We start from the raw sequence: 27,030 nt of genomic DNA on the forward strand, positions 1-27,030 counted from the left end.
AAGCAAGTAAAAAGTGTGTTAGATAAAAATTCATTTCAATTCGCTAATCGGGCTAATATGAATCAGGTGAATCGAGTTCTGCTTTTGGAAACTGGGTTAAGAAGGGGTGCACCGTTCCTGGAGGTACTGCAATACCAGGTCAATGCGTGGAGTGGACAGAGCAAGCTCTTTTTCCATCTCCCTGTTCTAAAAATCCATTTAATATATGGTCCCCAGATAGGGGACGTATCAGATATTAAACTGATAAGAACAGATACTACACTTGATCTTAGCCAAAAGGCCGAGAAGCGATAACCAGAATTGGTTTGGGCCTCGAGTGGCACCCTGGCCTATGCCGGACACATCTTAGGGAGAGAGAGCGAGAGGGAGACAAACCCACGCCTACACAAGACATTTTGTCACCCAAGCCAACCCTTGAAAAGGCTGCTTTGCAGAGCAAAAACAAGAAGAATGGTGCGTTTTGCAGCCGCCGCCCACTGCAATGAATCTGAATAACTCCTCCTTTAGGGCGCAAGCAACTCCCCTCCCCCTTGCAGTCTTTCCAATTCACGATACAAAAAGACGGACAGGACAGGTTGCCTGACTTTCCGTCACTGCCACCCTTTGCCATCCTTACCCGTAGAAAGCCCTTTCATCATCCCCAAACCCTAATCTTTTCCCTTTCCTTCCCAGCCCCCAAACCCTGCCCTCTGTACCTTTCTCACCACCCGCTTCCCTTCTCCTGTCATCCCCCTACCACCCGGGAAAAAAAGAGATTGCCCCCTCCTTCCACTAGCCCACCCTCCCACCCAAAGAACAACTTCTTCTGCGCAGCTTGTTTTCTAGGCAGCAGCGCTATTGTGATGTCATCGGGGGGCATTGTGACAAGCCGCCAGTGTTCCGTCTCTTCATGTTGTGCACTGTTCAAACCGAAAATACATCAACAGGCAGGCTACAGAAAAGCTTACTAACAAAGGTTAGAGAGGGGCTTTCTCAGAGGGCTTTTTACAGTTTGTCTATTCCCAATTAGCCGGTTTAGTATACTTAATGAAAGTACTAATTCTTTCATAGGCCGCCCATTCTTAGTATTTGACGTTCAGGTAACAACAGGTAACTTTATTTGGAGTGGAAGCAGAGAGATAACACCAGATGCCAATTGTAGATCCTCTCACACCTGTGGTCACTGCAGCATCTGACTCCACTTTGTCCAAAAGGGATCTATTCCATTCAATTACACATGATCTAGATTAGACTGACAACAAGATACTGCACGGGACATAGCAGAGTTGGTGAAGTTGAGTGGTGATGAGTTTGCTATTTGGATGAATAAAGCAAGTAAAAAGTGTGTTAGATAAAAATTCATTTCAATTCGCTAATCGGGCTAATATGAATCAGGTGAATCGAGTTCTGCTTTTGGAAACTGGGTTAAGAAGGGGTGCACCGTTCCTGGAGGTACTGCAATACCAGGTCAATGCGTGGAGTGGACAGAGCAAGCTCTTTTTCCATCTCCCTGTTCTAAAAATCCATTTAATATATGGTCCCCAGATAGGGGACGTATCAGATATTAAACTGATAAGAACAGATACTACACTTGATCTTAGCCAAAAGGCCGAGAAGCGATAACCAGAATTGGTTTGGGCCTCGAGTGGCACCCTGGCCTATGCCGGACACATCTTAGGGAGAGAGAGCGAGAGGGAGACAAACCCACGCCTACACAAGACATTTTGTCACCCAAGCCAACCCTTGAAAAGGCTGCTTTGCAGAGCAAAAACAAGAAGAATGGTGCGTTTTGCAGCCGCCGCCCACTGCAATGAATCTGAATAACTCCTCCTTTAGGGCGCAAGCAACTCCCCTCCCCCTTGCAGTCTTTCCAATTCACGATACAAAAAGACGGACAGGACAGGTTGCCTGACTTTCCGTCACTGCCACCCTTTGCCATCCTTACCCGTAGAAAGCCCTTTCATCATCCCCAAACCCTAATCTTTTCCCTTTCCTTCCCAGCCCCCAAACCCTGCCCTCTGTACCTTTCTCACCACCCGCTTCCCTTCTCCTGTCATCCCCCTACCACCCGGGAAAAAAAGAGATTGCCCCCTCCTTCCACTAGCCCACCCTCCCACCCAAAGAACAACTTCTTCTGCGCAGCTTGTTTTCTAGGCAGCAGCGCTATTGTGATGTCATCGGGGGGCATTGTGACAAGCCGCCAGTGTTCCGTCTCTTCATGTTGTGCACTGTTCAAACCGAAAATACATCAACAGGCAGGCTACAGAAAAGCTTACTAACAAAGGTTAGAGAGGGGCTTTCTCAGAGGGCTTTTTACAGTTTGTCTATTCCCAATTAGCCGGTTTAGTATACTTAATGAAAGTACTAATTCTTTCATAGGCCGCCCATTCTTAGTATTTGACGTTCAGGTAACAACAGGTAACTTTATTTGGAGTGGAAGCAGAGAGATAACACCAGATGCCAATTGTAGATCCTCTCACACCTGTGGTCACTGCAGCATCTGACTCCACTTTGTCCAAAAGGGATCTATTCCATTCAATTACACATGATCTAGATTAGACTGACAACAAGATACTGCACGGGACATAGCAGAGTTGGTGAAGTTGAGTGGTGATGAGTTTGCTATTTGGATGAATAAAGCAAGTAAAAAGTGTGTTAGATAAAAATTCATTTCAATTCGCTAATCGGGCTAATATGAATCAGGTGAATCGAGTTCTGCTTTTGGAAACTGGGTTAAGAAGGGGTGCACCGTTCCTGGAGGTACTGCAATACCAGGTTAATGCGTGGAGTGGACAGAGCAAGCTCTTTTTCCATCTCCCTGTTCTAAAAATCCATTTAATATATGGTCCCCAGATAGGGGACGTATCAGATATTAAACTGATAAGAACAGATTTTTTTTTTTTTTTTTTTTTTTTTTTTGAAGGATGAGTTTGAAAATAATAAAGTGACCGCCTCTCGTTGCCCAGGTAACTGTCCGTCACAAGAGGGCTATGACATCCTACGATGCACACTCCCCCAAGGCCAGCAGTTGTGCAATACCCTGGCACCTTTCAGCACCAACCAAGGTAGTACCCTCCCAAACTACACTTGATCTTAGCCAAAAGGCCGAGAAGCGATAACCAGAATTGGTTTGGGCCTCGAGTGGCACCCTGGCCTATGCCGGACACATCTTAGGGAGAGAGAGCGAGAGGGAGACAAACCCACGCCTACACAAGACATTTTGTCACCCAAGCCAACCCTTGAAAAGGCTGCTTTGCAGAGCAAAAACAAGAAGAATGGTGCGTTTTGCAGCCGCCGCCCACTGCAATGAATCTGAATAACTCCTCCTTTAGGGCGCAAGCAACTCCCCTCCCCCTTGCAGTCTTTCCAATTCACGATACAAAAAGACGGACAGGACAGGTTGCCTGACTTTCCGTCACTGCCACCCTTTGCCATCCTTACCCGTAGAAAGCCCTTTCATCATCCCCAAACCCTAATCTTTTCCCTTTCCTTCCCAGCCCCCAAACCCTGCCCTCTGTACCTTTCTCACCACCCGCTTCCCTTCTCCTGTCATCCCCCTACCACCCGGGAAAAAAAGAGATTGCCCCCTCCTTCCACTAGCCCACCCTCCCACCCAAAGAACAACTTCTTCTGCGCAGCTTGTTTTCTAGGCAGCAGCGCTATTGTGATGTCATCGGGGGGCATTGTGACAAGCCGCCAGTGTTCCGTCTCTTCATGTTGTGCACTGTTCAAACCGAAAATACATCAACAGGCAGGCTACAGAAAAGCTTACTAACAAAGGTTAGAGAGGGGCTTTCTCAGAGGGCTTTTTACAGTTTGTCTATTCCCAATTAGCCGGTTTAGTATACTTAATGAAAGTACTAATTCTTTCATAGGCCGCCCATTCTTAGTATTTGACGTTCAGGTAACAACAGGTAACTTTATTTGGAGTGGAAGCAGAGAGATAACACCAGATGCCAATTGTAGATCCTCTCACACCTGTGGTCACTGCAGCATCTGACTCCACTTTGTCCAAAAGGGATCTATTCCATTCAATTACACATGATCTAGATTAGACTGACAACAAGATACTGCACGGGACATAGCAGAGTTGGTGAAGTTGAGTGGTGATGAGTTTGCTATTTGGATGAATAAAGCAAGTAAAAAGTGTGTTAGATAAAAATTCATTTCAATTCGCTAATCGGGCTAATATGAATCAGGTGAATCGAGTTCTGCTTTTGGAAACTGGGTTAAGAAGGGGTGCACCGTTCCTGGAGGTACTGCAATACCAGGTCAATGCGTGGAGTGGACAGAGCAAGCTCTTTTTCCATCTCCCTGTTCTAAAAATCCATTTAATATATGGTCCCCAGATAGGGGACGTATCAGATATTAAACTGATAAGAACAGATACTACACTTGATCTTAGCCAAAAGGCCGAGAAGCGATAACCAGAATTGGTTTGGGCCTCGAGTGGCACCCTGGCCTATGCCGGACACATCTTAGGGAGAGAGAGCGAGAGGGAGACAAACCCACGCCTACACAAGACATTTTGTCACCCAAGCCAACCCTTGAAAAGGCTGCTTTGCAGAGCAAAAACAAGAAGAATGGTGCGTTTTGCAGCCGCCGCCCACTGCAATGAATCTGAATAACTCCTCCTTTAGGGCGCAAGCAACTCCCCTCCCCCTTGCAGTCTTTCCAATTCACGATACAAAAAGACGGACAGGACAGGTTGCCTGACTTTCCGTCACTGCCACCCTTTGCCATCCTTACCCGTAGAAAGCCCTTTCATCATCCCCAAACCCTAATCTTTTCCCTTTCCTTCCCAGCCCCCAAACCCTGCCCTCTGTACCTTTCTCACCACCCGCTTCCCTTCTCCTGTCATCCCCCTACCACCCGGGAAAAAAAGAGATTGCCCCCTCCTTCCACTAGCCCACCCTCCCACCCAAAGAACAACTTCTTCTGCGCAGCTTGTTTTCTAGGCAGCAGCGCTATTGTGATGTCATCGGGGGGCATTGTGACAAGCCGCCAGTGTTCCGTCTCTTCATGTTGTGCACTGTTCAAACCGAAAATACATCAACAGGCAGGCTACAGAAAAGCTTACTAACAAAGGTTAGAGAGGGGCTTTCTCAGAGGGCTTTTTACAGTTTGTCTATTCCCAATTAGCCGGTTTAGTATACTTAATGAAAGTACTAATTCTTTCATAGGCCGCCCATTCTTAGTATTTGACGTTCAGGTAACAACAGGTAACTTTATTTGGAGTGGAAGCAGAGAGATAACACCAGATGCCAATTGTAGATCCTCTCACACCTGTGGTCACTGCAGCATCTGACTCCACTTTGTCCAAAAGGGATCTATTCCATTCAATTACACATGATCTAGATTAGACTGACAACAAGATACTGCACGGGACATAGCAGAGTTGGTGAAGTTGAGTGGTGATGAGTTTGCTATTTGGATGAATAAAGCAAGTAAAAAGTGTGTTAGATAAAAATTCATTTCAATTCGCTAATCGGGCTAATATGAATCAGGTGAATCGAGTTCTGCTTTTGGAAACTGGGTTAAGAAGGGGTGCACCGTTCCTGGAGGTACTGCAATACCAGGTCAATGCGTGGAGTGGACAGAGCAAGCTCTTTTTCCATCTCCCTGTTCTAAAAATCCATTTAATATATGGTCCCCAGATAGGGGACGTATCAGATATTAAACTGATAAGAACAGATACTACACTTGATCTTAGCCAAAAGGCCGAGAAGCGATAACCAGAATTGGTTTGGGCCTCGAGTGGCACCCTGGCCTATGCCGGACACATCTTAGGGAGAGAGAGCGAGAGGGAGACAAACCCACGCCTACACAAGACATTTTGTCACCCAAGCCAACCCTTGAAAAGGCTGCTTTGCAGAGCAAAAACAAGAAGAATGGTGCGTTTTGCAGCCGCCGCCCACTGCAATGAATCTGAATAACTCCTCCTTTAGGGCGCAAGCAACTCCCCTCCCCCTTGCAGTCTTTCCAATTCACGATACAAAAAGACGGACAGGACAGGTTGCCTGACTTTCCGTCATTGCCACCCTTTGCCATCCTTACCCGTAGAAAGCCCTTTCATCATCCCCAAACCCTAATCTTTTCCCTTTCCTTCCCAGCCCCCAAACCCTGCCCTCTGTACCTTTCTCACCACCCGCTTCCCTTCTCCTGTCATCCCCCTACCACCCGGGAAAAAAAGAGATTGCCCCCTCCTTCCACTAGCCCACCCTCCCACCCAAAGAACAACTTCTTCTGCGCAGCTTGTTTTCTAGGCAGCAGCGCTATTGTGATGTCATCGGGGGGCATTGTGACAAGCCGCCAGTGTTCCGTCTCTTCATGTTGTGCACTGTTCAAACCGAAAATACATCAACAGGCAGGCTACAGAAAAGCTTACTAACAAAGGTTAGAGAGGGGCTTTCTCAGAGGGCTTTTTACAGTTTGTCTATTCCCAATTAGCCGGTTTAGTATACTTAATGAAAGTACTAATTCTTTCATAGGCCGCCCATTCTTAGTATTTGACGTTCAGGTAACAACAGGTAACTTTATTTGGAGTGGAAGCAGAGAGATAACACCAGATGCCAATTGTAGATCCTCTCACACCTGTGGTCACTGCAGCATCTGACTCCACTTTGTCCAAAAGGGATCTATTCCATTCAATTACACATGATCTAGATTAGACTGACAACAAGATACTGCACGGGACATAGCAGAGTTGGTGAAGTTGAGTGGTGATGAGTTTGCTATTTGGATGAATAAAGCAAGTAAAAAGTGTGTTAGATAAAAATTCATTTCAATTCGCTAATCGGGCTAATATGAATCAGGTGAATCGAGTTCTGCTTTTGGAAACTGGGTTAAGAAGGGGTGCACCATTCCTGGAGGTACTGCAATACCAGGTCAATGCGTGGAGTGGACAGAGCAAGCTCTTTTTCCATCTCCCTGTTCTAAAAATCCATTTAATATATGGTCCCCAGATAGGGGACGTATCAGATATTAAACTGATAAGAACAGATACTACACTTGATCTTAGCCAAAAGGCCGAGAAGCGATAACCAGAATTGGTTTGGGCCTCGAGTGGCACCCTGGCCTATGCCGGACACATCTTAGGGAGAGAGAGCGAGAGGGAGACAAACCCACGCCTACACAAGACATTTTGTCACCCAAGCCAACCCTTGAAAAGGCTGCTTTGCAGAGCAAAAACAAGAAGAATGGTGCGTTTTGCAGCCGCCGCCCACTGCAATGAATCTGAATAACTCCTCCTTTAGGGCGCAAGCAACTCCCCTCCCCCTTGCAGTCTTTCCAATTCACGATACAAAAAGACGGACAGGACAGGTTGCCTGACTTTCCGTCACTGCCACCCTTTGCCATCCTTACCCGTAGAAAGCCCTTTCATCATCCCCAAACCCTAATCTTTTCCCTTTCCTTCCCAGCCCCCAAACCCTGCCCTCTGTACCTTTCTCACCACCCGCTTCCCTTCTCCTGTCATCCCCCTACCACCCGGGAAAAAAAGAGATTGCCCCCTCCTTCCACTAGCCCACCCTCCCACCCAAAGAACAACTTCTTCTGCGCAGCTTGTTTTCTAGGCAGCAGCGCTATTGTGATGTCATCGGGGGGCATTGTGACAAGCCGCCAGTGTTCCGTCTCTTCATGTTGTGCACTGTTCAAACCGAAAATACATCAACAGGCAGGCTACAGAAAAGCTTACTAACAAAGGTTAGAGAGGGGCTTTCTCAGAGGGCTTTTTACAGTTTGTCTATTCCCAATTAGCCGGTTTAGTATACTTAATGAAAGTACAAATTCTTTCATAGGCCGCCCATTCTTAGTATTTGACGTTCAGGTAACAACAGGTAACTTTATTTGGAGTGGAAGCAGAGAGATAACACCAGATGCCAATTGTAGATCCTCTCACACCTGTGGTCACTGCAGCATCTGACTCCACTTTGTCCAAAAGGGATCTATTCCATTCAATTACACATGATCTAGATTAGACTGACAACAAGATACTGCACGGGACATAGCAGAGTTGGTGAAGTTGAGTGGTGATGAGTTTGCTATTTGGATGAATAAAGCAAGTAAAAAGTGTGTTAGATAAAAATTCATTTCAATTCGCTAATCGGGCTAATATGAATCAGGTGAATCGAGTTCTGCTTTTGGAAACTGGGTTAAGAAGGGGTGCACCGTTCCTGGAGGTACTGCAATACCAGGTCAATGCGTGGAGTGGACAGAGCAAGCTCTTTTTCCATCTCCCTGTTCTAAAAATCCATTTAATATATGGTCCCCAGATAGGGGACGTATCAGATATTAAACTGATAAGAACAGATACTACACTTGATCTTAGCCAAAAGGCCGAGAAGCGATAACCAGAATTGGATTGGGCCTCGAGTGGCACCATGGCCTATGCCGGACACATCTTAGGGAGAGAGAGCGAGAGGGAGACAAACCCACGCCTACACAAGACATTTTGTCACCCAAGCCAACCCTTGAAAAGGCTGCTTTGCAGAGCAAAAACAAGAAGAATGGTGCGTTTTGCAGCCGCCGCCCACTGCAATGAATCTGAATAACTCCTCCTTTAGGGCGCAAGCAACTCCCCTCCCCCTTGCAGTCTTTCCAATTCACGATACAAAAAGACGGACAGGACAGGTTGCCTGACTTTCCGTCACTGCCACCCTTTGCCATCCTTACCCGTAGAAAGCCCTTTCATCATCCCCAAACCCTAATCTTTTCCCTTTCCTTCCCAGCCCCCAAACCCTGCCCTCTGTACCTTTCTCACCACCCGCTTCCCTTCTCCTGTCATCCCCCTACCACCCGGGAAAAAAAGAGATTGCCCCCTCCTTCCACTAGCCCACCCTCCCACCCAAAGAACAACTTCTTCTGCGCAGCTTGTTTTCTAGGCAGCAGCGCTATTGTGATGTCATCGGGGGGCATTGTGACAAGCCGCCAGTGTTCCGTCTCTTCATGTTGTGCACTGTTCAAACCGAAAATACATCAACAGGCAGGCTACAGAAAAGCTTACTAACAAAGGTTAGAGAGGGGCTTTCTCAGAGGGCTTTTTACAGTTTGTCTATTCCCAATTAGCCGGTTTAGTATACTTAATGAAAGTACTAATTCTTTCATAGGCCGCCCATTCTTAGTATTTGACGTTCAGGTAACAACAGGTAACTTTATTTGGAGTGGAAGCAGAGAGATAACACCAGATGCCAATTGTAGATCCTCTCACACCTGTGGTCACTGCAGCATCTGACTCCACTTTGTCCAAAAGGGATCTATTCCATTCAATTACACATGATCTAGATTAGACTGACAACAAGATACTGCACGGGACATAGCAGAGTTGGTGAAGTTGAGTGGTGATGAGTTTGCTATTTGGATGAATAAAGCAAGTAAAAAGTGTGTTAGATAAAAATTCATTTCAATTCGCTAATCGGGCTAATATGAATCAGGTGAATCGAGTTCTGCTTTTGGAAACTGGGTTAAGAAGGGGTGCACCGTTCCTGGAGGTACTGCAATACCAGGTCAATGCGTGGAGTGGACAGAGCAAGCTCTTTTTCCATCTCCCTGTTCTAAAAATCCATTTAATATATGGTCCCCAGATAGGGGACGTATCAGATATTAAACTGATAAGAACAGATACTACACTTGATCTTAGCCAAAAGGCCGAGAAGCGATAACCAGAATTGGTTTGGGCCTCGAGTGGCACCCTGGCCTATGCCGGACACATCTTAGGGAGAGAGAGCGAGAGGGAGACAAACCCACGCCTACACAAGACATTTTGTCACCCAAGCCAACCCTTGAAAAGGCTGCTTTGCAGAGCAAAAACAAGAAGAATGGTGCGTTTTGCAGCCGCCGCCCACTGCAATGAATCTGAATAACTCCTCCTTTAGGGCGCAAGCAACTCCCCTCCCCCTTGCAGTCTTTCCAATTCACGATACAAAAAGACGGACAGGACAGGTTGCCTGACTTTCCGTCACTGCCACCCTTTGCCATCCTTACCCGTAGAAAGCCCTTTCATCATCCCCAAACCCTAATCTTTTCCCTTTCCTTCCCAGCCCCCAAACCCTGCCCTCTGTACCTTTCTCACCACCCGCTTCCCTTCTCCTGTCATCCCCCTACCACCCGGGAAAAAAAGAGATTGCCCCCTCCTTCCACTAGCCCACCCTCCCACCCAAAGAACAACTTCTTCTGCGCAGCTTGTTTTCTAGGCAGCAGCGCTATTGTGATGTCATCGGGGGGCATTGTGACAAGCCGCCAGTGTTCCGTCTCTTCATGTTGTGCACTGTTCAAACCGAAAATACATCAACAGGCAGGCTACAGAAAAGCTTACTAACAAAGGTTAGAGAGGGGCTTTCTCAGAGGGCTTTTTACAGTTTGTCTATTCCCAATTAGCCGGTTTAGTATACTTAATGAAAGTACTAATTCTTTCATAGGCCGCCCATTCTTAGTATTTGACGTTCAGGTAACAACAGGTAACTTTATTTGGAGTGGAAGCAGAGAGATAACACCAGATGCCAATTGTAGATCCTCTCACACCTGTGGTCACTGCAGCATCTGACTCCACTTTGTCCAAAAGGGATCTATTCCATTCAATTACACATGATCTAGATTAGACTGACAACAAGATACTGCACGGGACATAGCAGAGTTGGTGAAGTTGAGTGGTGATGAGTTTGCTATTTGGATGAATAAAGCAAGTAAAAAGTGTGTTAGATAAAAATTCATTTCAATTCGCTAATCGGGCTAATATGAATCAGGTGAATCGAGTTCTGCTTTTGGAAACTGGGTTAAGAAGGGGTGCACCGTTCCTGGAGGTACTGCAATACCAGGTCAATGCGTGGAGTGGACAGAGCAAGCTCTTTTTCCATCTCCCTGTTCTAAAAATCCATTTAATATATGGTCCCCAGATAGGGGACGTATCAGATATTAAACTGATAAGAACAGATACTACACTTGATCTTAGCCAAAAGGCCGAGAAGCGATAACCAGAATTGGTTTGGGCCTCGAGTGGCACCCTGGCCTATGCCGGACACATCTTAGGGAGAGAGAGCGAGAGGGAGACAAACCCACGCCTACACAAGACATTTTGTCACCCAAGCCAACCCTTGAAAAGGCTGCTTTGCAGAGCAAAAACAAGAAGAATGGTGCGTTTTGCAGCCGCCGCCCACTGCAATGAATCTGAATAACTCCTCCTTTAGGGCGCAAGCAACTCCCCTCCCCCTTGCAGTCTTTCCAATTCACGATACAAAAAGACGGACAGGACAGGTTGCCTGACTTTCCGTCACTGCCACCCTTTGCCATCCTTACCCGTAGAAAGCCCTTTCATCATCCCCAAACCCTAATCTTTTCCCTTTCCTTCCCAGCCCCCAAACCCTGCCCTCTGTACCTTTCTCACCACCCGCTTCCCTTCTCCTGTCATCCCCCTACCACCCGGGAAAAAAAGAGATTGCCCCCTCCTTCCACTAGCCCACCCTCCCACCCAAAGAACAACTTCTTCTGCGCAGCTTGTTTTCTAGGCAGCAGCGCTATTGTGATGTCATCGGGGGGCATTGTGACAAGCCGCCAGTGTTCCGTCTCTTCATGTTGTGCACTGTTCAAACCGAAAATACATCAACAGGCAGGCTACAGAAAAGCTTACTAACAAAGGTTAGAGAGGGGCTTTCTCAGAGGGCTTTTTACAGTTTGTCTATTCCCAATTAGCCGGTTTAGTATACTTAATGAAAGTACTAATTCTTTCATAGGCCGCCCATTCTTAGTATTTGACGTTCAGGTAACAACAGGTAACTTTATTTGGAGTGGAAGCAGAGAGATAACACCAGATGCCAATTGTAGATCCTCTCACACCTGTGGTCACTGCAGCATCTGACTCCACTTTGTCCAAAAGGGATCTATTCCATTCAATTACACATGATCTAGATTAGACTGACAACAAGATACTGCACGGGACATAGCAGAGTTGGTGAAGTTGAGTGGTGATGAGTTTGCTATTTGGATGAATAAAGCAAGTAAAAAGTGTGTTAGATAAAAATTCATTTCAATTCGCTAATCGGGCTAATATGAATCAGGTGAATCGAGTTCTGCTTTTGGAAACTGGGTTAAGAAGGGGTGCACCGTTCCTGGAGGTACTGCAATACCAGGTTAATGCGTGGAGTGGACAGAGCAAGCTCTTTTTCCATCTCCCTGTTCTAAAAATCCATTTAATATATGGTCCCCAGATAGGGGACGTATCAGATATTAAACTGATAAGAACAGATTTTTTTTTTTTTTTTTTTTTTTTTTTGAAGGATGAGTTTGAAAATAATAAAGTGACCGCCTCTCGTTGCCCAGGTAACTGTCCGTCACAAGAGGGCTATGACATCCTACGATGCACACTCCCCCAAGGCCAGCAGTTGTGCAATACCCTGGCACCTTTCAGCACCAACCAAGGTAGTACCCTCCCAAACTACACTTGATCTTAGCCAAAAGGCCGAGAAGCGATAACCAGAATTGGTTTGGGCCTCGAGTGGCACCCTGGCCTATGCCGGACACATCTTAGGGAGAGAGAGCGAGAGGGAGACAAACCCACGCCTACACAAGACATTTTGTCACCCAAGCCAACCCTTGAAAAGGCTGCTTTGCAGAGCAAAAACAAGAAGAATGGTGCGTTTTGCAGCCGCCGCCCACTGCAATGAATCTGAATAACTCCTCCTTTAGGGCGCAAGCAACTCCCCTCCCCCTTGCAGTCTTTCCAATTCACGATACAAAAAGACGGACAGGACAGGTTGCCTGACTTTCCGTCACTGCCACCCTTTGCCATCCTTACCCGTAGAAAGCCCTTTCATCATCCCCAAACCCTAATCTTTTCCCTTTCCTTCCCAGCCCCCAAACCCTGCCCTCTGTACCTTTCTCACCACCCGCTTCCCTTCTCCTGTCATCCCCCTACCACCCGGGAAAAAAAGAGATTGCCCCCTCCTTCCACTAGCCCACCCTCCCACCCAAAGAACAACTTCTTCTGCGCAGCTTGTTTTCTAGGCAGCAGCGCTATTGTGATGTCATCGGGGGGCATTGTGACAAGCCGCCAGTGTTCCGTCTCTTCATGTTGTGCACTGTTCAAACCGAAAATACATCAACAGGCAGGCTACAGAAAAGCTTACTAACAAAGGTTAGAGAGGGGCTTTCTCAGAGGGCTTTTTACAGTTTGTCTATTCCCAATTAGCCGGTTTAGTATACTTAATGAAAGTACTAATTCTTTCATAGGCCGCCCATTCTTAGTATTTGACGTTCAGGTAACAACAGGTAACTTTATTTGGAGTGGAAGCAGAGAGATAACACCAGATGCCAATTGTAGATCCTCTCACACCTGTGGTCACTGCAGCATCTGACTCCACTTTGTCCAAAAGGGATCTATTCCATTCAATTACACATGATCTAGATTAGACTGACAACAAGATACTGCACGGGACATAGCAGAGTTGGTGAAGTTGAGTGGTGATGAGTTTGCTATTTGGATGAATAAAGCAAGTAAAAAGTGTGTTAGATAAAAATTCATTTCAATTCGCTAATCGGGCTAATATGAATCAGGTGAATCGAGTTCTGCTTTTGGAAACTGGGTTAAGAAGGGGTGCACCGTTCCTGGAGGTACTGCAATACCAGGTCAATGCGTGGAGTGGACAGAGCAAGCTCTTTTTCCATCTCCCTGTTCTAAAAATCCATTTAATATATGGTCCCCAGATAGGGGACGTATCAGATATTAAACTGATAAGAACAGATACTACACTTGATCTTAGCCAAAAGGCCGAGAAGCGATAACCAGAATTGGTTTGGGCCTCGAGTGGCACCCTGGCCTATGCCGGACACATCTTAGGGAGAGAGAGCGAGAGGGAGACAAACCCACGCCTACACAAGACATTTTGTCACCCAAGCCAACCCTTGAAAAGGCTGCTTTGCAGAGCAAAAACAAGAAGAATGGTGCGTTTTGCAGCCGCCGCCCACTGCAATGAATCTGAATAACTCCTCCTTTAGGGCGCAAGCAACTCCCCTCCCCCTTGCAGTCTTTCCAATTCACGATACAAAAAGACGGACAGGACAGGTTGCCTGACTTTCCGTCACTGCCACCCTTTGCCATCCTTACCCGTAGAAAGCCCTTTCATCATCCCCAAACCCTAATCTTTTCCCTTTCCTTCCCAGCCCCCAAACCCTGCCCTCTGTACCTTTCTCACCACCCGCTTCCCTTCTCCTGTCATCCCCCTACCACCCGGGAAAAAAAGAGATTGCCCCCTCCTTCCACTAGCCCACCCTCCCACCCAAAGAACAACTTCTTCTGCGCAGCTTGTTTTCTAGGCAGCAGCGCTATTGTGATGTCATCGGGGGGCATTGTGACAAGCCGCCAGTGTTCCGTCTCTTCATGTTGTGCACTGTTCAAACCGAAAATACATCAACAGGCAGGCTACAGAAAAGCTTACTAACAAAGGTTAGAGAGGGGCTTTCTCAGAGGGCTTTTTACAGTTTGTCTATTCCCAATTAGCCGGTTTAGTATACTTAATGAAAGTACTAATTCTTTCATAGGCCGCCCATTCTTAGTATTTGACGTTCAGGTAACAACAGGTAACTTTATTTGGAGTGGAAGCAGAGAGATAACACCAGATGCCAATTGTAGATCCTCTCACACCTGTGGTCACTGCAGCATCTGACTCCACTTTGTCCAAAAGGGATCTATTCCATTCAATTACACATGATCTAGATTAGACTGACAACAAGATACTGCACGGGACATAGCAGAGTTGGTGAAGTTGAGTGGTGATGAGTTTGCTATTTGGATGAATAAAGCAAGTAAAAAGTGTGTTAGATAAAAATTCATTTCAATTCGCTAATCGGGCTAATATGAATCAGGTGAATCGAGTTCTGCTTTTGGAAACTGGGTTAAGAAGGGGTGCACCGTTCCTGGAGGTACTGCAATACCAGGTCAATGCGTGGAGTGGACAGAGCAAGCTCTTTTTCCATCTCCCTGTTCTAAAAATCCATTTAATATATGGTCCCCAGATAGGGGACGTATCAGATATTAAACTGATAAGAACAGATACTACACTTGATCTTAGCCAAAAGGCCGAGAAGCGATAACCAGAATTGGTTTGGGCCTCGAGTGGCACCCTGGCCTATGCCGGACACATCTTAGGGAGAGAGAGCGAGAGGGAGACAAACCCACGCCTACACAAGACATTTTGTCACCCAAGCCAACCCTTGAAAAGGCTGCTTTGCAGAGCAAAAACAAGAAGAATGGTGCGTTTTGCAGACGCCGCCCACTGCAATGAATCTGAATAACTCCTCCTTTAGGGCGCAAGCAACTCCCCTCCCCCTTGCAGTCTTTCCAATTCACGATACAAAAAGACGGACAGGACAGGTTGCCTGACTTTCCGTCATTGCCACCCTTTGCCATCCTTACCCGTAGAAAGCCCTTTCATCATCCCCAAACCCTAATCTTTTCCCTTTCCTTCCCAGCCCCCAAACCCTGCCCTCTGTACCTTTCTCACCACCCGCTTCCCTTCTCCTGTCATCCCCCTACCACCCGGGAAAAAAAGAGATTGCCCCCTCCTTCCACTAGCCCACCCTCCCACCCAAAGAACAACTTCTTCTGCGCAGCTTGTTTTCTAGGCAGCAGCGCTATTGTGATGTCATCGGGGGGCATTGTGACAAGCCGCCAGTGTTCCGTCTCTTCATGTTGTGCACTGTTCAAACCGAAAATACATCAACAGGCAGGCTACAGAAAAGCTTACTAACAAAGGTTAGAGAGGGGCTTTCTCAGAGGGCTTTTTACAGTTTGTCTATTCCCAATTAGCCGGTTTAGTATACTTAATGAAAGTACTAATTCTTTCATAGGCCGCCCATTCTTAGTATTTGACGTTCAGGTAACAACAGGTAACTTTATTTGGAGTGGAAGCAGAGAGATAACACCAGATGCCAATTGTAGATCCTCTCACACCTGTGGTCACTGCAGCATCTGACTCCACTTTGTCCAAAAGGGATCTATTCCATTCAATTACACATGATCTAGATTAGACTGACAACAAGATACTGCACGGGACATAGCAGAGTTGGTGAAGTTGAGTGGTGATGAGTTTGCTATTTGGATGAATAAAGCAAGTAAAAAGTGTGTTAGATAAAAATTCATTTCAATTCGCTAATCGGGCTAATATGAATCAGGTGAATCGAGTTCTGCTTTTGGAAACTGGGTTAAGAAGGGGTGCACCATTCCTGGAGGTACTGCAATACCAGGTCAATGCGTGGAGTGGACAGAGCAAGCTCTTTTTCCATCTCCCTGTTCTAAAAATCCATTTAATATATGGTCCCCAGATAGGGGACGTATCAGATATTAAACTGATAAGAACAGATACTACACTTGATCTTAGCCAAAAGGCCGAGAAGCGATAACCAGAATTGGATTGGGCCTCGAGTGGCACCATGGCCTATGCCGGACACATCTTAGGGAGAGAGAGCGAGAGGGAGACAAACCCACGCCTACACAAGACATTTTGTCACCCAAGCCAACCCTTGAAAAGGCTGCTTTGCAGAGCAAAAACAAGAAGAATGGTGCGTTTTGCAGCCGCCGCCCACTGCAATGAATCTGAATAACTCCTCCTTTAGGGCGCAAGCAACTCCCCTCCCCCTTGCAGTCTTTCCAATTCACGATACAAAAAGACGGACAGGACAGGTTGCCTGACTTTCCGTCACTGCCACCCTTTGCCATCCTTACCCGTAGAAAGCCCTTTCATCATCCCCAAACCCTAATCTTTTCCCTTTCCTTCCCAGCCCCCAAACCCTGCCCTCTGTACCTTTCTCACCACCCGCTTCCCTTCTCCTGTCATCCCCCTACCACCCGGGAAAAAAAGAGATTGCCCCCTCCTTCCACTAGCCCACCCTCCCACCCAAAGAACAACTTCTTCTGCGCAGCTTGTTTTCTAGGCAGCAGCGCTATTGTGATGTCATCGGGGGGCATTGTGACAAGCCGCCAGTGTTCCGTCTCTTCATGTTGTGCACTGTTCAAACCGAAAATACATCAACAGGCAGGCTACAGAAAAGCTTACTAACAAAGGTTAGAGAGGGGCTTTCTCAGAGGGCTTTTTACAGTTTGTCTATTCCCAATTAGCCGGTTTAGTATACTTAATGAAAGTACTAATTCTTTCATAGGCCGCCCATTCTTAGTATTTGACGTTCAGGTAACAACAGGTAACTTTATTTGGAGTGGAAGCAGAGAGATAACACCAGATGCCAATTGTAGATCCTCTCACACCTGTGGTCACTGCAGCATCTGACTCCACTTTGTCCAAAAGGGATCTATTCCATTCAATTACACATGATCTAGATTAGACTGACAACAAGATACTGCACGGGACATAGCAGAGTTGGTGAAGTTGAGTGGTGATGAGTTTGCTATTTGGATGAATAAAGCAAGTAAAAAGTGTGTTAGATAAAAATTCATTTCAATTCGCTAATCGGGCTAATATGAATCAGGTGAATCGAGTTCTGCTTTTGGAAACTGGGTTAAGAAGGGGTGCACCGTTCCTGGAGGTACTGCAATACCAGGTCAATGCGTGGAGTGGACAGAGCAAGCTCTTTTTCCATCTCCCTGTTCTAAAAATCCATTTAATATATGGTCCCCAGATAGGGGACGTATCAGATATTAAACTGATAAGAACAGATACTACACTTGATCTTAGCCAAAAGGCCGAGAAGCGATAACCAGAATTGGTTTGGGCCTCGAGTGGCACCCTGGCCTATGCCGGACACATCTTAGGGAGAGAGAGCGAGAGGGAGACAAACCCACGCCTACACAAGACATTTTGTCACCCAAGCCAACCCTTGAAAAGGCTGCTTTGCAGAGCAAAAACAAGAAGAATGGTGCGTTTTGCAGCCGCCGCCCACTGCAATGAATCTGAATAACTCCTCCTTTAGGGCGCAAGCAACTCCCCTCCCCCTTGCAGTCTTTCCAATTCACGATACAAAAAGACGGACAGGACAGGTTGCCTGACTTTCCGTCACTGCCACCCTTTGCCATCCTTACCCGTAGAAAGCCCTTTCATCATCCCCAAACCCTAATCTTTTCCCTTTCCTTCCCAGCCCCCAAACCCTGCCCTCTGTACCTTTCTCACCACCCGCTTCCCTTCTCCTGTCATCCCCCTACCACCCGGGAAAAAAAGAGATTGCCCCCTCCTTCCACTAGCCCACCCTCCCACCCAAAGAACAACTTCTTCTGCGCAGCTTGTTTTCTAGGCAGCAGCGCTATTGTGATGTCATCGGGGGGCATTGTGACAAGCCGCCAGTGTTCCGTCTCTTCATGTTGTGCACTGTTCAAACCGAAAATACATCAACAGGCAGGCTACAGAAAAGCTTACTAACAAAGGTTAGAGAGGGGCTTTCTCAGAGGGCTTTTTACAGTTTGTCTATTCCCAATTAGCCGGTTTAGTATACTTAATGAAAGTACAAATTCTTTCATAGGCCGCCCATTCTTAGTATTTGACGTTCAGGTAACAACAGGTAACTTTATTTGGAGTGGAAGCAGAGAGATAACACCAGATGCCAATTGTAGATCCTCTCACACCTGTGGTCACTGCAGCATCTGACTCCACTTTGTCCAAAAGGGATCTATTCCATTCAATTACACATGATCTAGATTAGACTGACAACAAGATACTGCACGGGACATAGCAGAGTTGGTGAAGTTGAGTGGTGATGAGTTTGCTATTTGGATGAATAAAGCAAGTAAAAAGTGTGTTAGATAAAAATTCATTTCAATTCGCTAATCGGGCTAATATGAATCAGGTGAATCGAGTTCTGCTTTTGGAAACTGGGTTAAGAAGGGGTGCACCGTTCCTGGAGGTACTGCAATACCAGGTCAATGCGTGGAGTGGACAGAGCAAGCTCTTTTTCCATCTCCCTGTTCTAAAAATCCATTTAATATATGGTCCCCAGATAGGGGACGTATCAGATATTAAACTGATAAGAACAGATACTACACTTGATCTTAGCCAAAAGGCCGAGAAGCGATAACCAGAATTGGATTGGGCCTCGAGTGGCACCATGGCCTATGCCGGACACATCTTAGGGAGAGAGAGCGAGAGGGAGACAAACCCACGCCTACACAAGACATTTTGTCACCCAAGCCAACCCTTGAAAAGGCTGCTTTGCAGAGCAAAAACAAGAAGAATGGTGCGTTTTGCAGCCGCCGCCCACTGCAATGAATCTGAATAACTCCTCCTTTAGGGCGCAAGCAACTCCCCTCCCCCTTGCAGTCTTTCCAATTCACGATACAAAAAGACGGACAGGACAGGTTGCCTGACTTTCCGTCACTGCCACCCTTTGCCATCCTTACCCGTAGAAAGCCCTTTCATCATCCCCAAACCCTAATCTTTTCCCTTTCCTTCCCAGCCCCCAAACCCTGCCCTCTGTACCTTTCTCACCACCCGCTTCCCTTCTCCTGTCATCCCCCTACCACCCGGGAAAAAAAGAGATTGCCCCCTCCTTCCACTAGCCCACCCTCCCACCCAAAGAACAACTTCTTCTGCGCAGCTTGTTTTCTAGGCAGCAGCGCTATTGTGATGTCATCGGGGGGCATTGTGACAAGCCGCCAGTGTTCCGTCTCTTCATGTTGTGCACTGTTCAAACCGAAAATACATCAACAGGCAGGCTACAGAAAAGCTTACTAACAAAGGTTAGAGAGGGGCTTTCTCAGAGGGCTTTTTACAGTTTGTCTATTCCCAATTAGCCGGTTTAGTATACTTAATGAAAGTACTAATTCTTTCATAGGCCGCCCATTCTTAGTATTTGACGTTCAGGTAACAACAGGTAACTTTATTTGGAGTGGAAGCAGAGAGATAACACCAGATGCCAATTGTAGATCCTCTCACACCTGTGGTCACTGCAGCATCTGACTCCACTTTGTCCAAAAGGGATCTATTCCATTCAATTACACATGATCTAGATTAGACTGACAACAAGATACTGCACGGGACATAGCAGAGTTGGTGAAGTTGAGTGGTGATGAGTTTGCTATTTGGATGAATAAAGCAAGTAAAAAGTGTGTTAGATAAAAATTCATTTCAATTCGCTAATCGGGCTAATATGAATCAGGTGAATCGAGTTCTGCTTTTGGAAACTGGGTTAAGAAGGGGTGCACCGTTCCTGGAGGTACTGCAATACCAGGTCAATGCGTGGAGTGGACAGAGCAAGCTCTTTTTCCATCTCCCTGTTCTAAAAATCCATTTAATATATGGTCCCCAGATAGGGGACGTATCAGATATTAAACTGATAAGAACAGATACTACACTTGATCTTAGCCAAAAGGCCGAGAAGCGATAACCAGAATTGGTTTGGGCCTCGAGTGGCACCCTGGCCTATGCCGGACACATCTTAGGGAGAGAGAGCGAGAGGGAGACAAACCCACGCCTACACAAGACATTTTGTCACCCAAGCCAACCCTTGAAAAGGCTGCTTTGCAGAGCAAAAACAAGAAGAATGGTGCGTTTTGCAGCCGCCGCCCACTGCAATGAATCTGAATAACTCCTCCTTTAGGGCGCAAGCAACTCCCCTCCCCCTTGCAGTCTTTCCAATTCACGATACAAAAAGACGGACAGGACAGGTTGCCTGACTTTCCGTCACTGCCACCCTTTGCCATCCTTACCCGTAGAAAGCCCTTTCATCATCCCCAAACCCTAATCTTTTCCCTTTCCTTCCCAGCCCCCAAACCCTGCCCTCTGTACCTTTCTCACCACCCGCTTCCCTTCTCCTGTCATCCCCCTACCACCCGGGAAAAAAAGAGATTGCCCCCTCCTTCCACTAGCCCACCCTCCCACCCAAAGAACAACTTCTTCTGCGCAGCTTGTTTTCTAGGCAGCAGCGCTATTGTGATGTCATCGGGGGGCATTGTGACAAGCCGCCAGTGTTCCGTCTCTTCATGTTGTGCACTGTTCAAACCGAAAATACATCAACAGGCAGGCTACAGAAAAGCTTACTAACAAAGGTTAGAGAGGGGCTTTCTCAGAGGGCTTTTTACAGTTTGTCTATTCCCAATTAGCCGGTTTAGTATACTTAATGAAAGTACTAATTCTTTCATAGGCCGCCCATTCTTAGTATTTGACGTTCAGGTAACAACAGGTAACTTTATTTGGAGTGGAAGCAGAGAGATAACACCAGATGCCAATTGTAGATCCTCTCACACCTGTGGTCACTGCAGCATCTGACTCCACTTTGTCCAAAAGGGATCTATTCCATTCAATTACACATGATCTAGATTAGACTGACAACAAGATACTGCACGGGACATAGCAGAGTTGGTGAAGTTGAGTGGTGATGAGTTTGCTATTTGGATGAATAAAGCAAGTAAAAAGTGTGTTAGATAAAAATTCATTTCAATTCGCTAATCGGGCTAATATGAATCAGGTGAATCGAGTTCTGCTTTTGGAAACTGGGTTAAGAAGGGGTGCACCGTTCCTGGAGGTACTGCAATACCAGGTCAATGCGTGGAGTGGACAGAGCAAGCTCTTTTTCCATCTCCCTGTTCTAAAAATCCATTTAATATATGGTCCCCAGATAGGGGACGTATCAGATATTAAACTGATAAGAACAGATACTACACTTGATCTTAGCCAAAAGGCCGAGAAGCGATAACCAGAATTGGTTTGGGCCTCGAGTGGCACCCTGGCCTATGCCGGACACATCTTAGGGAGAGAGAGCGAGAGGGAGACAAACCCACGCCTACACAAGACATTTTGTCACCCAAGCCAACCCTTGAAAAGGCTGCTTTGCAGAGCAAAAACAAGAAGAATGGTGCGTTTTGCAGCCGCCGCCCACTGCAATGAATCTGAATAACTCCTCCTTTAGGGCGCAAGCAACTCCCCTCCCCCTTGCAGTCTTTCCAATTCACGATACAAAAAGACGGACAGGACAGGTTGCCTGACTTTCCGTCACTGCCACCCTTTGCCATCCTTACCCGTAGAAAGCCCTTTCATCATCCCCAAACCCTAATCTTTTCCCTTTCCTTCCCAGCCCCCAAACCCTGCCCTCTGTACCTTTCTCACCACCCGCTTCCCTTCTCCTGTCATCCCCCTACCACCCGGGAAAAAAAGAGATTGCCCCCTCCTTCCACTAGCCCACCCTCCCACCCAAAGAACAACTTCTTCTGCGCAGCTTGTTTTCTAGGCAGCAGCGCTATTGTGATGTCATCGGGGGGCATTGTGACAAGCCGCCAGTGTTCCGTCTCTTCATGTTGTGCACTGTTCAAACCGAAAATACATCAACAGGCAGGCTACAGAAAAGCTTACTAACAAAGGTTAGAGAGGGGCTTTCTCAGAGGGCTTTTTACAGTTTGTCTATTCCCAATTAGCCGGTTTAGTATACTTAATGAAAGTACTAATTCTTTCATAGGCCGCCCATTCTTAGTATTTGACGTTCAGGTAACAACAGGTAACTTTATTTGGAGTGGAAGCAGAGAGATAACACCAGATGCCAATTGTAGATCCTCTCACACCTGTGGTCACTGCAGCATCTGACTCCACTTTGTCCAAAAGGGATCTATTCCATTCAATTACACATGATCTAGATTAGACTGACAACAAGATACTGCACGGGACATAGCAGAGTTGGTGAAGTTGAGTGGTGATGAGTTTGCTATTTGGATGAATAAAGCAAGTAAAAAGTGTGTTAGATAAAAATTCATTTCAATTCGCTAATCGGGCTAATATGAATCAGGTGAATCGAGTTCTGCTTTTGGAAACTGGGTTAAGAAGGGGTGCACCGTTCCTGGAGGTACTGCAATACCAGGTCAATGCGTGGAGTGGACAGAGCAAGCTCTTTTTCCATCTCCCTGTTCTAAAAATCCATTTAATATATGGTCCCCAGATAGGGGACGTATCAGATATTAAACTGATAAGAACAGATACTACACTTGATCTTAGCCAAAAGGCCGAGAAGCGATAACCAGAATTGGTTTGGGCCTCGAGTGGCACCCTGGCCTATGCCGGACACATCTTAGGGAGAGAGAGCGAGAGGGAGACAAACCCACGCCTACACAAGACATTTTGTCACCCAAGCCAACCCTTGAAAAGGCTGCTTTGCAGAGCAAAAACAAGAAGAATGGTGCGTTTTGCAGCCGCCGCCCACTGCAATGAATCTGAATAACTCCTCCTTTAGGGCGCAAGCAACTCCCCTCCCCCTTGCAGTCTTTCCAATTCACGATACAAAAAGACGGACAGGACAGGTTGCCTGACTTTCCGTCACTGCCACCCTTTGCCATCCTTACCCGTAGAAAGCCCTTTCATCATCCCCAAACCCTAATCTTTTCCCTTTCCTTCCCAGCCCCCAAACCCTGCCCTCTGTACCTTTCTCACCACCCGCTTCCCTTCTCCTGTCATCCCCCTACCACCCGGGAAAAAAAGAGATTGCCCCCTCCTTCCACTAGCCCACCCTCCCACCCAAAGAACAACTTCTTCTGCGCAGCTTGTTTTCTAGGCAGCAGCGCTATTGTGATGTCATCGGGGGGCATTGTGACAAGCCGCCAGTGTTCCGTCTCTTCATGTTGTGCACTGTTCAAACCGAAAATACATCAACAGGCAGGCTACAGAAAAGCTTACTAACAAAGGTTAGAGAGGGGCTTTCTCAGAGGGCTTTTTACAGTTTGTCTATTCCCAATTAGCCGGTTTAGTATACTTAATGAAAGTACTAATTCTTTCATAGGCCGCCCATTCTTAGTATTTGACGTTCAGGTAACAACAGGTAACTTTATTTGGAGTGGAAGCAGAGATATAACACCAGATGCCAATTGTAGATCCTCTCACACCTGTGGTCACTGCAGCATCTGACTCCACTTTGTCCAAAAGGGATCTATTCCATTCAATTACACATGATCTAGATTAGACTGACAACAAGATACTGCACGGGACATAGCAGAGTTGGTGAAGTTGAGTGGTGATGAGTTTGCTATTTGGATGAATAAAGCAAGTAAAAAGTGTGTTAGATAAAAATTCATTTCAATTCGCTAATCGGGCTAATATGAATCAGGTGAATCGAGTTCTGCTTTTGGAAACTGGGTTAAGAAGGGGTGCACCGTTCCTGGAGGTACTGCAATACCAGGTCAATGCGTGGAGTGGACAGAGCAAGCTCTTTTTCCATCTCCCTGTTCTAAAAATCCATTTAATATATGGTCCCCAGATAGGGGACGTATCAGATATTAAACTGATAAGAACAGATACTACACTTGATCTTAGCCAAAAGGCCGAGAAGCGATAACCAGAATTGGTTTGGGCCTCGAGTGGCACCCTGGCCTATGCCGGACACATCTTAGGGAGAGAGAGCGAGAGGGAGACAAACCCACGCCTACACAAGACATTTTGTCACCCAAGCCAACCCTTGAAAAGGCTGCTTTGCAGAGCAAAAACAAGAAGAATGGTGCGTTTTGCAGCCGCCGCCCACTGCAATGAATCTGAATAACTCCTCCTTTAGGGCGCAAGCAACTCCCCTCCCCCTTGCAGTCTTTCCAATTCACGATACAAAAAGACGGACAGGACAGGTTGCCTGACTTTCCGTCACTGCCACCCTTTGCCATCCTTACCCGTAGAAAGCCCTTTCATCATCCCCAAACCCTAATCTTTTCCCTTTCCTTCCCAGCCCCCAAACCCTGCCCTCTGTACCTTTCTCACCACCCGCTTCCCTTCTCCTGTCATCCCCCTACCACCCGGGAAAAAAAGAGATTGCCCCCTCCTTCCACTAGCCCACCCTCCCACCCAAAGAACAACTTCTTCTGCGCAGCTTGTTTTCTAGGCAGCAGCGCTATTGTGATGTCATCGGGGGGCATTGTGACAAGCCGCCAGTGTTCCGTCTCTTCATGTTGTGCACTGTTCAAACCGAAAATACATCAACAGGCAGGCTACAGAAAAGCTTACTAACAAAGGTTAGAGAGGGGCTTTCTCAGAGGGCTTTTTACAGTTTGTCTATTCCCAATTAGCCGGTTTAGTATACTTAATGAAAGTACTAATTCTTTCATAGGCCGCCCATTCTTAGTATTTGACGTTCAGGTAACAACAGGTAACTTTATTTGGAGTGGAAGCAGAGAGATAACACCAGATGCCAATTGTAGATCCTCTCACACCTGTGGTCACTGCAGCATCTGACTCCACTTTGTCCAAAAGGGATCTATTCCATTCAATTACACATGATCTAGATTAGACTGACAACAAGATACTGCACGGGACATAGCAGAGTTGGTGAAGTTGAGTGGTGATGAGTTTGCTATTTGGATGAATAAAGCAAGTAAAAAGTGTGTTAGATAAAAATTCATTTCAATTCGCTAATCGGGCTAATATGAATCAGGTGAATCGAGTTCTGCTTTTGGAAACTGGGTTAAGAAGGGGTGCACCGTTCCTGGAGGTACTGCAATACCAGGTCAATGCGTGGAGTGGACAGAGCAAGCTCTTTTTCCATCTCCCTGTTCTAAAAATCCATTTAATATATGGTCCCCAGATAGGGGACGTATCAGATATTAAACTGATAAGAACAGATACTACACTTGATCTTAGCCAAAAGGCCGAGAAGCGATAACCAGAATTGGTTTGGGCCTCGAGTGGCACCCTGGCCTATGCCGGACACATCTTAGGGAGAGAGAGCGAGAGGGAGACAAACCCACGCCTACACAAGACATTTTGTCACCCAAGCCAACCCTTGAAAAGGCTGCTTTGCAGAGCAAAAACAAGAAGAATGGTGCGTTTTGCAGCCGCCGCCCACTGCAATGAATCTGAATAACTCCTCCTTTAGGGCGCAAGCAACTCCCCTCCCCCTTGCAGTCTTTCCAATTCACGATACAAAAAGACGGACAGGACAGGTTGCCTGACTTTCCGTCACTGCCACCCTTTGCCATCCTTACCCGTAGAAAGCCCTTTCATCATCCCCAAACCCTAATCTTTTCCCTTTCCTTCCCAGCCCCCAAACCCTGCCCTCTGTACCTTTCTCACCACCCGCTTCCCTTCTCCTGTCATCCCCCTACCACCCGGGAAAAAAAGAGATTGCCCCCTCCTTCCACTAGCCCACCCTCCCACCCAAAGAACAACTTCTTCTGCGCAGCTTGTTTTCTAGGCAGCAGCGCTATTGTGATGTCATCGGGGGGCATTGTGACAAGCCGCCAGTGTTCCGTCTCTTCATGTTGTGCACTGTTCAAACCGAAAATACATCAACAGGCAGGCTACAGAAAAGCTTACTAAAAAAGGTTAGAGAGGGGCTTTCGCAGAGGGCTTTTTACAGTTTGTCTATTCCCAATTAGCCGGTTTAGTATACTTAATGAAAGTACTAATTCTTTCATAGGCCGCCCATTCTTAGTATTTGACGTTCAGGTAACAACAGGTAACTTTATTTGGAGTGGAAGCAGAGAGATAACACCAGATGCCAATTGTAGATCCTCTCACACCTGTGGTCACTGCAGCATCTGACTCCACTTTGTCCAAAAGGGATCTATTCCATTCAATTACACATGATCTAGATTAGACTGACAACAAGATACTGCACGGGACATAGCAGAGTTGGTGAAGTTGAGTGGTGATGAGTTTGCTATTTGGATGAATAAAGCAAGTAAAAAGTGTGTTAGATAAAAATTCATTTCAATTCGCTAATCGGGCTAATATGAATCAGGTGAATCGAGTTCTGCTTTTGGAAACTGGGTTAAGAAGGGGTGCACCGTTCCTGGAGGTACTGCAATACCAGGTCAATGCGTGGAGTGGACAGAGCAAGCTCTTTTTCCATCTCCCTGTTCTAAAAATCCATTTAATATATGGTCCCCAGATAGGGGACGTATCAGATATTAAACTGATAAGAACAGATTTTTTTTTAAGTTGGCTATCCCGACAGGGACAATCCGATCATACCAAAATCGGTCCATCGAGTTTGGATGACAAGTCACCCAATATTTACATAATTGCCCGAAGGCACGCCGGTCACCGCACAAAAGCGACAGTGCCGCGAGTGATCGCCTCCCGAGCCCGGGAACCAACCAGCACAAGGGGACGTAAGCACCAGAAGGCGCAACAATCCCCGAGGCCGGCGGTTGTGCAAGCCTGGGCC

The 27,030-nt window shown here is 46.7% G+C and overlaps 18 non-coding genes and 3 pseudogenes across 18 annotated transcripts; all 21 read right to left on the minus strand.

Moving 5' to 3' along the window:
* Window positions 1-101: 101 nt before the first annotated feature.
* Window positions 102-292, minus strand: LOC142260148 (U2 spliceosomal RNA). Its single transcript, XR_012728472.1, has one exon. It is a non-coding gene; the product is annotated as a U2 spliceosomal RNA (small nuclear RNA).
* A 1,117-nt stretch (window positions 293-1,409) lies between these two features.
* Window positions 1,410-1,600, minus strand: LOC142260150 (U2 spliceosomal RNA). The gene has a single exon (XR_012728474.1). It is a non-coding gene; the product is annotated as a U2 spliceosomal RNA (small nuclear RNA).
* Window positions 1,601-2,717: 1,117 nt separating this feature from the next.
* Window positions 2,718-2,920, minus strand: LOC142260319 (U2 spliceosomal RNA; annotated as a pseudogene).
* Window positions 2,921-4,213: 1,293 nt separating this feature from the next.
* Window positions 4,214-4,404, minus strand: LOC142260152 (U2 spliceosomal RNA). Its single transcript, XR_012728475.1, has one exon. It is a non-coding gene; the product is annotated as a U2 spliceosomal RNA (small nuclear RNA).
* A 1,117-nt stretch (window positions 4,405-5,521) lies between these two features.
* Window positions 5,522-5,712, minus strand: LOC142260153 (U2 spliceosomal RNA). The gene has a single exon (XR_012728476.1). It is a non-coding gene; the product is annotated as a U2 spliceosomal RNA (small nuclear RNA).
* A 1,117-nt stretch (window positions 5,713-6,829) lies between these two features.
* On the minus strand, window positions 6,830-7,020 carry LOC142260248 (U2 spliceosomal RNA). Its single transcript, XR_012728563.1, has one exon. It is a non-coding gene; the product is annotated as a U2 spliceosomal RNA (small nuclear RNA).
* A 1,117-nt stretch (window positions 7,021-8,137) lies between these two features.
* Window positions 8,138-8,328, minus strand: LOC142260154 (U2 spliceosomal RNA). Its single transcript, XR_012728477.1, has one exon. It is a non-coding gene; the product is annotated as a U2 spliceosomal RNA (small nuclear RNA).
* Window positions 8,329-9,445: 1,117 nt separating this feature from the next.
* Window positions 9,446-9,636, minus strand: LOC142260155 (U2 spliceosomal RNA). Its single transcript, XR_012728478.1, has one exon. It is a non-coding gene; the product is annotated as a U2 spliceosomal RNA (small nuclear RNA).
* Window positions 9,637-10,753: 1,117 nt separating this feature from the next.
* Window positions 10,754-10,944, minus strand: LOC142260157 (U2 spliceosomal RNA). Its single transcript, XR_012728480.1, has one exon. It is a non-coding gene; the product is annotated as a U2 spliceosomal RNA (small nuclear RNA).
* A 1,117-nt stretch (window positions 10,945-12,061) lies between these two features.
* On the minus strand, window positions 12,062-12,263 carry LOC142260318 (U2 spliceosomal RNA; annotated as a pseudogene).
* A 1,293-nt stretch (window positions 12,264-13,556) lies between these two features.
* On the minus strand, window positions 13,557-13,747 carry LOC142260158 (U2 spliceosomal RNA). The gene has a single exon (XR_012728481.1). It is a non-coding gene; the product is annotated as a U2 spliceosomal RNA (small nuclear RNA).
* Window positions 13,748-14,864: 1,117 nt separating this feature from the next.
* On the minus strand, window positions 14,865-15,055 carry LOC142260159 (U2 spliceosomal RNA). The gene has a single exon (XR_012728482.1). It is a non-coding gene; the product is annotated as a U2 spliceosomal RNA (small nuclear RNA).
* Window positions 15,056-16,172: 1,117 nt separating this feature from the next.
* On the minus strand, window positions 16,173-16,363 carry LOC142260249 (U2 spliceosomal RNA). Its single transcript, XR_012728564.1, has one exon. It is a non-coding gene; the product is annotated as a U2 spliceosomal RNA (small nuclear RNA).
* A 1,117-nt stretch (window positions 16,364-17,480) lies between these two features.
* On the minus strand, window positions 17,481-17,671 carry LOC142260160 (U2 spliceosomal RNA). Its single transcript, XR_012728483.1, has one exon. It is a non-coding gene; the product is annotated as a U2 spliceosomal RNA (small nuclear RNA).
* A 1,117-nt stretch (window positions 17,672-18,788) lies between these two features.
* LOC142260161 (U2 spliceosomal RNA) lies at window positions 18,789-18,979 on the minus strand. The gene has a single exon (XR_012728484.1). It is a non-coding gene; the product is annotated as a U2 spliceosomal RNA (small nuclear RNA).
* A 1,117-nt stretch (window positions 18,980-20,096) lies between these two features.
* On the minus strand, window positions 20,097-20,287 carry LOC142260164 (U2 spliceosomal RNA). Its single transcript, XR_012728486.1, has one exon. It is a non-coding gene; the product is annotated as a U2 spliceosomal RNA (small nuclear RNA).
* Window positions 20,288-21,404: 1,117 nt separating this feature from the next.
* On the minus strand, window positions 21,405-21,595 carry LOC142260165 (U2 spliceosomal RNA). Its single transcript, XR_012728487.1, has one exon. It is a non-coding gene; the product is annotated as a U2 spliceosomal RNA (small nuclear RNA).
* A 1,117-nt stretch (window positions 21,596-22,712) lies between these two features.
* Window positions 22,713-22,903, minus strand: LOC142260166 (U2 spliceosomal RNA). Its single transcript, XR_012728488.1, has one exon. It is a non-coding gene; the product is annotated as a U2 spliceosomal RNA (small nuclear RNA).
* Window positions 22,904-24,020: 1,117 nt separating this feature from the next.
* Window positions 24,021-24,211, minus strand: LOC142260167 (U2 spliceosomal RNA). The gene has a single exon (XR_012728489.1). It is a non-coding gene; the product is annotated as a U2 spliceosomal RNA (small nuclear RNA).
* A 1,117-nt stretch (window positions 24,212-25,328) lies between these two features.
* Window positions 25,329-25,519, minus strand: LOC142260168 (U2 spliceosomal RNA). The gene has a single exon (XR_012728490.1). It is a non-coding gene; the product is annotated as a U2 spliceosomal RNA (small nuclear RNA).
* Window positions 25,520-26,636: 1,117 nt separating this feature from the next.
* Window positions 26,637-26,844, minus strand: LOC142260314 (U2 spliceosomal RNA; annotated as a pseudogene).
* Between the last annotated feature and the right edge of the window lie 186 nt (window positions 26,845-27,030).

This window comes from Anomaloglossus baeobatrachus (genome assembly GCF_048569485.1).
Source record: "Anomaloglossus baeobatrachus isolate aAnoBae1 chromosome 9 unlocalized genomic scaffold, aAnoBae1.hap1 SUPER_9_unloc_5, whole genome shotgun sequence".
In the NCBI taxonomy this organism is placed as follows: domain Eukaryota; kingdom Metazoa; phylum Chordata; class Amphibia; order Anura; family Aromobatidae; genus Anomaloglossus; species Anomaloglossus baeobatrachus.